This window comes from Astatotilapia calliptera, chromosome 17 (assembly GCF_964374335.1).
Source record: "Astatotilapia calliptera chromosome 17, fAstCal68.1, whole genome shotgun sequence".
NCBI classification, from domain to species: domain Eukaryota; kingdom Metazoa; phylum Chordata; class Actinopteri; order Cichliformes; family Cichlidae; genus Astatotilapia; species Astatotilapia calliptera.
The window spans coordinates 20,461,944-20,470,420 of NC_137438.1; the positions used below are offsets into that span (position 1 = coordinate 20,461,944).

General features: G+C 39.9%; 1 non-coding gene across 1 annotated transcript; it reads left to right on the forward strand.

Moving 5' to 3' along the window:
* The first annotated feature begins 5,780 nt into the window (after window positions 1-5,780).
* Window positions 5,781-5,853, forward strand: trnav-uac (transfer RNA valine (anticodon UAC)). The gene has a single exon. It is a non-coding gene; the product is annotated as a tRNA-Val (tRNA).
* Window positions 5,854-8,477: the final 2,624 nt, after the last annotated feature.

Sequence of the window (8,477 nt, forward strand, 5' to 3'; positions counted from 1 at the left end):
TTCCAGCCCACAGTTATTCCAGGAAGGGTTTTGTTTATTTAAGCAATGCAATCGAAGCCCAAATTTCAAAGCCAGCGTCTTTGATTGTATGGAGGATCATTATTGCACATGTTATCGTATATCTGTGAGGGCCCCAATAATGCTGAACAATTTATACACATTTGCCATTGCTTTTGGGTAACTAATGCATTAATTAATGTTTTGCTTCTTTGTTGTGAAGCACTCTGTAATACGTATATATGTTATATATATGTTTTAATATAACTATGAAAATAATGGTTTAGGCTGAATTTCATGGTGTCCATAAACATAAATCATTATGTGATTTTTAAAATAAGCTGTTGATATTTATCCAATTCTGTCTCAACCTCTTGTTGCCAGGAGCAATGTTCCCTCTAATTTTTCATGTGTCTGAGCGAACACACAAACTCCCTGAGCGATCCCGTGGACCACTGTGAGCAACAGCAGACATGGTCACTGTGGTCACGCCAGCATCAAATCCATCCAAGTTACATGGTTTATTAAAATAATCAAATTACAGCATTTACATTTATGTTAGACTACTTTTAATTAACTGCTTTAGCCCACTTACAATGAAAATTTAAAAAAAAAAATCTTGTTCATGACCTGTGTAGTATGTTAACACTATTGGAAGTAAAAATAACTTGAAAACAATTTTGAAAACACAACTTTCCTTTTTTTTTTCTTTTCTGATTTTTATAAAGCTCTGACTTGTATTATGAGTATGAGTCTGTGGTCTGGGAGAGAGTCCTGTAACTCTCTGTCTGTATATACAGTATATAATGACCAATGTTGGGCAATTAATTATATAGTTACTTCTTCAAAAAAGTAACTGAGATTTTTGCAGCTGTTTACCTAAAAATGCAGCCAAGGCGTTTTTTTAAACAAACATTTCAAACTATTTACAGAACAATCAGCTGTTCTGCATCAAATTTGATGCCACACAAATTATTTGTGCAACTCCCAAAAATAATTTCTCTCCACTATGAGATGAAGGAGAACAGTCTGATACCTGCAGGCCTGACAACAGGAGATGTATCACTCCTGTAACACCTGTAACATTCAGCAGTCGCCTCATTGTTCTGACACACACAACAAAACAGTGGCTACACTACACACTAACTACACAGGATTTGCACTAAACATCACAAATGTCTCACATCTCAAAACACCGCCATCACTCCTAAAACATCCCCCCTTCCTAAAAACTAAATGCCATGTTGCCATATCATTTTTTGATTGGTCAACATGGTACATTTTTCGACCAATAGGAAAGGGTGGGGGTTTTGGGCGTTGTTTTTGCTCACAGGCGAAGAGTGCTTTCGAGCGTTTTCATTATAAAACGCCGTTTTTACCGTTTCTTCCCGCAGTAAATATAAACAACGATAGTATTCAGGAAGAAAACCAAACATTGCAAATATTTTTATCATAACTCTGGTTTTATGTGGCCTATCAACACAATTTATAAACTGGTATAAAGTCCACACTTTTCCGTCAATTGTTCGGTCTGTCCTGCTCACATCTCCAGTGGTTGTACATGTTGTCAGTGCGCAATTGCGCACATGCACAGCTTAGAGGGAACGTTGACCAGGAGATGTTTACAGGGCGGTATTACAAAGATCTGCGAATATTGAGAAATTAATTCTCACTACAGAAATGTAAAATTGATGTATTAACATACAGTTCTGGTGTTTTGTGGGCCATGTGGGTCAAAAATAAGCACAAGGGCTGACAGCCAAGTGTGAAAAAACGGACTGATCTAGTCAGTGTATTTTTAAGTTTATAGCACATCTGCAAACAACAGACCAAAATGCAGAACAGCACAAAGTCAAAAAATAAAATAAAATGAAATAAAATAAAATAAAAATGAATGAATGAAGAATGAATTTTTTAAACTTCATATAAAAGATATTTCATTATACTTTTACTAAAACATTTGGAATGATTATCCGGGAAAAGCTTCTTGTTATCAGCAGACTTGAAATGAAATGCCCAGCTGGTTTTTTTTTTTTTTTGTATTTGCCTCTCTGGATTTGTGTAGACTTCTGACCTTTGACTCCCAAACAACTTAAAATAAATGTACACCGAGCACTGCTGGGAGTGACTCCTCCTGATATCAAGACATGTTTGGGATGGTTTCTGCCTCAGTCCTAGCAGTGGGATCTTTTTAAAGCATTTCCAACCTCCTGCAGTAATTTTATTACATAGGGTATAAAATAAATATGACCCCTGTGTTTGATTTCCAGCTTCAGCTCTAAAATGAAGTGATAAAGCACACAGATGTGGGCAGCAGTGAACCTGCAGATGTATTAACAGGAAGCCACACACAGATAATGGCTGCTCGAAGATATTTGAAATCTGGTTCCTGTCCCGACTCGCCTCTGAGGAATTCACCCCATCGCCTCCCAGCTGAGGATTAAAGGGCTATTCCACTAAAAGTTTAAAGGAAAGGAGAACGTGGTGTAGGTGACGTCATGTTAATGAAGTGAGAGAGTCATGTCACCATGGCGACCGAGAGACGGGAGCATTAAAAGAAAAAGGGGGTGTTTTAATCCAAACTGTAATGTTTCTAGAAACGTACTAAAGTTGTTTTTTTTATTATACTTAATGATTCATTTAACTCAAAGCTATTAAAATTAATATAAATTGCATGTAATTATCTTTCTGAGTGATTATTTGCTCTGAGTTTTATACCCTCTAAACACAGAGAATAATATTTTTGTGTGCATGTACACAAATTAGTACATATGCGACTGAACAGAAGAAAAACTTGGAGGAAATTAATATGAGTCCACAAACACCAATCAGAACATTACAGGCCATGATCATTTCAGTGTGTAACTGAGGGGTGCGATTGCCCTGTCCCACTGAAAATGAACAAAATGACTACATAAACATGACATGGAAGAACTCATTTTTGAAAACTGTGCAGATCTCAAAGTCCAGATCAAAATGATACACATACCCAGTTCTACTTTTTAAAATGTCTGGATTTAAAGATGAATCTCTGTAGGACCCATGAACCCATCTTTATCCTGCCTGAACAGGTTATGACATGATCTCTGGTGCTTCTGTGGGTCAACTTATCTCCTCTCTGAAAGGGTTTGACAAACTTTACCTTCACACTATGAACATCTTCTGAGTTACAGGCCCTCAGAGGGCAGAAGAGTGCATTGAAATTTGGTGTTTAATCCCTCATAGCTTCATGAGTACCGAGACATCAACATGATGGTGATCCACATTAAAAACAACATGTAAGCTGTGTTGGAAACTGCAACCGAATCCATTTCACACCAACTCCAAGTGTCACAATCTGAAGCCAACATCTCGTTTCTTTGTCAGTAACCAACTCTGAGCATCACAGGACATCATAGTTTAGATGAACTGCAGGAGTCTAACATCAGATTAACAGAAACAAACACCGATGCTCTGGATGTTTGATCTGATTCTGACTCACTGGACAAAAATCACCTCCTTTCTCCCACACTGTTAAAGCTATAACTGCATTAACATGACTGGAAAGAGGTTCTGTTGATCCCGCAAGTTAGAATATGCAAATTATTATTATTATGCCTTTATTCTGAATATTTTTAAAATAAAACAACAAAAAAGACAAAACCACAAACAAAAAAAACATATTCATAATTACAATAAATAACCTCACATGTTTAAAAAAGAAGTAGGAAGAAGTGCCTAATCACAAGAACGCTAACCTCAAGGTGCTTTATATTGTATGATAAAGACCCTATAATAATACAGAGAACACCCATCAATGAGTCAGCTCCCAATGACCAAGCACTTGGCGACAGTGAGAAAGAAGAACTCCCTTTAAGCAGGAAGAAACCTTCAGCAAAACCAGGCTCAGGGAGGTGCGGCCACCTGCTGTGACCAGTTCGGGGTGAGGGGAGAGAGACGGGACGAAAGACACTCTTTTATGAGTTTTTTCATGATTAAAATTTGTTTTTATGTTTTTAAGCATTCAGTCATTAACATGTTGCTGTGTGGATTATTTATGCTCAACAAGCAGGTCAGTGGAACAATATCTGCAGCTGTGGTTAAAGCTGAGAGTACTTTATCTGAAGATGTTTTTCTCCTCTTGTCAGAAATAACAGTTTAAACACAGAGACAGGTGGGACTACATCTGCAGTGGACTCTGACAGGAAGGAGTAAAAAAAAAAAGAAAAATCCCCTGTATGTCAAAACAACGGCAGCCTGTCTGACAAGTGCAGCGATTAACTGACAGCCTTCAATGTGACGAGCGGCCATCTTTCATCCCCGTGGATTGGCACAGAGAGGGAGGAGGAGGAGGGACAGGAGGAAAAGCAGCAGTGAAGCGGAAGAATGAGTCTCTGCAGGCTACAAGACAAAAAGCAGAGACTGACCTCGATATGAAGAGAGCGGGCGGGACTCGTGTGGTCCCATCAGAGAGAATCCTGCAGCTTTACAGCTCTCACACCAAACCTGCACTCACAAACTATCAGCAGTATTTATGGTGAACATTGTTTATCTCCTCACAGAGTCATCTGCACTCAGTCAGTGTGTCTTCAAATATGTTCAGACTCTCCATTTTCAGCCTGTAAGGACTCCCAGGACATCATAAAATACATCCAGTGAACTCCTGACCTCAAAAACAGCTGATCTCACCACCAGGTCCATTTAAGTCTATGCCCGGTAGCTTTGGACCATCTCACATGATCCCCAGCAGCAGCAGATGGAGCCTGGCCTAGTCCTTCACACTTAGTTCATATATAAGTTTGATGATCTTCCAGTCTAAACATGTAATTCATAATTACTGAAATCAGTGCATGCTCATTCTTCAGACTCGGCTCATGTGTTGCCGGGGGCTTCAGGGAGCTCTGTGCCAAATTTGAGGTCATCTGGTTGAGCGGTTTTCATGTTTTGGCTAAATGTTGCTCTCCATTAAAGGGACTGCTGCCTGGGAAATTCATTGCTTTATATCACAGATAAATGTGTTAACCTGAACCTTAACCACCAAAAAAACCTAAGATGGGTTTTAAAAAACCTCAAGAGCCAAAAAGTTCTAAATTTTTGCAACTCACTGGCTCTCAGAACAGAGCTGCATTGTTTCCAGTGACCAGCAGGGGGTGACTTCTCTGGCTGCAAAGAAGACATTTATTAGCCCTTTTTGATTAGCATCTACTTGAATTGTCTTGTGACAGCTCAATACGGTTTAAAGGTTTTTCATTAGGTTGTAGTACCTGGCAACAGGTACCTTTTTAAGTACCTGCTCACCCGGGGTTCCAAGTAATCTGAGGTGATCTGAAAATGTGACATCAACAGACTGAATGAGTCATGAAAGCGACTCCTTGAAAATCAATTCTGCCAATGCTGAAATCTGGCAACAAGAGAAACGTTGAGTCACATCAAGCTTATCCGAGTAGGTACTAATGGAAATGGGCTATATAGAACTTCAGACTTTGTTTGTCTCCAGTTTTAAGTCAGTGCAGCATGAGGTTCATTTAGTAAACTGTGGTGTGACTTAGAGTCAAGCACACATTAAAGCAGGGTACTTGGTGGGACAGTGTGGGTTTTGATTCAGCAGGGGCTTGCTTGCAGTTGGGTGGAGATTTCCATCTTCAGATCTTCTTTTCAGGCAGTTGATGGAGTTTGGATGTTTTGTAATCTTTGCTAATGAAGTAATGAAGTTACCATGTCAACTTAAAGGGGGTTTAGATTTGAATTAGTCACCGTTATTGATTTGGGGCAGTGAATGTGAGCTAAGCCTGGTGTGGCTAGGTGGTTCTGTGGTGTAGCGGTCATCACATCTGCTTTACATGCAGATGGTCCTGGGTTCAATCCCCAGTGGAACCACAAATCCAGCTTTGATGCCAAGAATGTCTTAGATCAGAGGTGGATAATGAATTTTGACAACTTTTTTTTTTAAAGACAAAAACATGGTCTCCTTTTCATCAGAGAGTTTATATAGTAATTTAAATGTATATGATTATTTGAAAACTGAGTCTAAGTAGAGGATTGGCTGGAGCTGTTTTTCAGACTAACCAGGTGCTACGAACATGTGGAACTTGGGAAAGTTAAATATTGCAGACGTACATGGATGAGGTTAGAGCGATAAGAGGAACATATCCCAAAAGAAATTCCACTAAACCCAGAGCTGCTGCAGTTTGGTTTGTATCCAGGAGGACAAACAGCAATAAAACAGGCAAACATCAGTGAACTCTTTTAGTATAATTTTGTGTCCAAACTCAAAGTCTCACAGCTATCAGAGGAGGTGAACGACACTCAGAGACTATGGGTGGATCAACCACAGGTGACAGGAAGTGGGGGGTTTAAATCAAACCATCACTAAACTGGAACTCATGCACCAAATCCCCATCTTTTATATACAGTCTCAAAGCCTTGGTGTGGCCCTTCTAGTAGCTTCCAGGAATTCATCAATCAGACTAAAGTGGACTTTTAGGGAGGGAGGCTCTTAAAGAAACAGGAGAGGATAGACTGAGGGGCTTCATTCAGTATAAGGACTATTTTGACAAGTTAATTAGAGTGGGGAGTCCATGTGGCTAATGTCATCTTTTATTTACAGTTTATGGGGAAACCAAAACCAAAACTGCAGCTCTTGGTGCTTCAGCCTGAGCTTCATCTGTCGGACCCTGAGCTTGGGAGCTTCATTAACATGCAGGACATGAACACAGTGATGAACTCAGGTGAGCCTGCGAGGATTTTTCATCTTCATCAAGCCAAGGCTGATGATAAGCTGATGAGTCTGAAAGTGTGAATGGATTAATGATCGTCTTCATTGCGTCTCCGTCGAGTTAGAGAAATAAAAAAAAGTGCATCATCATTATTTCCTCAGAGATTTCAGAAGAAGACTGTGAGTACTTGAGATGCAGCTGTAGCCTCATTTCATAGATTACTGTCAAACGCTGTCAATGCTTTAACACACTCGTATGCAAACACGCACACACACGCTGGAATCACAGCGTGCATATGTCAGAGGCTGCATTATGTGTCAACAGAAAGAGAGAGCGCCTGGGGGTTTGTAAACATCCCACTCAACTGATCTGTGACTCATCACACACACCACTCTGCTCCCGCCTCTGTGAGGACCCCTCACTAATGCCAAGCATGTCCTTTTCCTTCTCTCGGACTCCAACCTGAACCTGAAAATCAGGCCTGGAGAAGCTCCAGCTGCACCCGAAGCAAGGACAAGCTGAAGCTGAGGCTGGTTCTTCCGAAGGCAGACATGAACACGCCCCCAGCCTCATGTTTCCATAATTTCAGAGTGTGTTACACTGACTCACAGTAACGCAGAGGAGACTCTGTGGTCTTTTCGTGCGTTACTTTGTTTGTTTTTCCTTCTTTTGTTGTCATTTTGTGCAAAAGCCATGTATTTGTTTGTGTTCATGGATGCAGCTGGTGATGAGCCTGTTATAGTGAAAATCAGCATGAATTTGTAATGTTTCTAATGTATTTCAGCAGGAAACTATTCCCTGTCTGCAGTTGTCCAGACAAAGTGGGAACACATCACCATGGTAACCAAGAAAACAGAGCCTTAAAAGAAGTGGCAACCTAAACGTAAGCGAGCAATGCATCCTGAATCCTTCAAAGAAAAGATAATTATGTGTGGAAATCAGTGACGTGCACAACTCAAATTTGGGTCTTTGTGTGAGCTGCATTTGCTTCTCTGCCAACATGTCCGACCTCACATTTTGTTTGTCTGTTAAAAGTGGAAAGAATAAAAAAATAAAATTATCCCCCCAAAAAAGAAGAAGTGGAAATAACCCTGCTCATTTCACTCAGAACAGAGATTCAATCAGAACATCTCTTACAAACTGAGAAGTCTATCTTCTTCTGCCTTTCTTTCTCTCCCACTGCCTCCTAATATGCCTATCCCTCTCCTCTTCTTCTCTTTCCTTTATCACAGTTTCCACCAGCACCTGCTGACCAACAGCATTGAGGTAGTTATTGGTAATATGGGCTCCGACTGATGCACTATGGAAATTTCATTCTCCTTTACCCATAGGTTTGGTTTAGCAAAGATTATACACTTGATGCATCCCTCCACATTTGTTCTACATTGTTCATGCATTTTGAACTGTCCTGTAGATTCACACAGTTAAGCAGCTCACATGGAGCTCAGTCCGTGTAATACAGCTGTGAATTTTTTCTTCAGTTCAGGATGTACATGTTTCTGATCTGATTAAAAATGTTCTAACTGTGCTAAGCACTCAACTTCAAGGAGTTTTTCTCTTCATTTACTTTTATGACATCACCAAGAGCAGCTATTCCTAATCTCAGGCTGAGGGGGAGGGGCTAAAACTGCCTTTTTAAGACAGAAGATGAATGTGAATCATGCAAAGCTGCCCTAGCAGAGTCCGAGGATAAAATACAGTCACCATTTACTAAGAGCAATATTTTATTTTATATTAATTCCTGAATTTCACGCAGATGACTTTTAACATCAAATAAAATCCAGA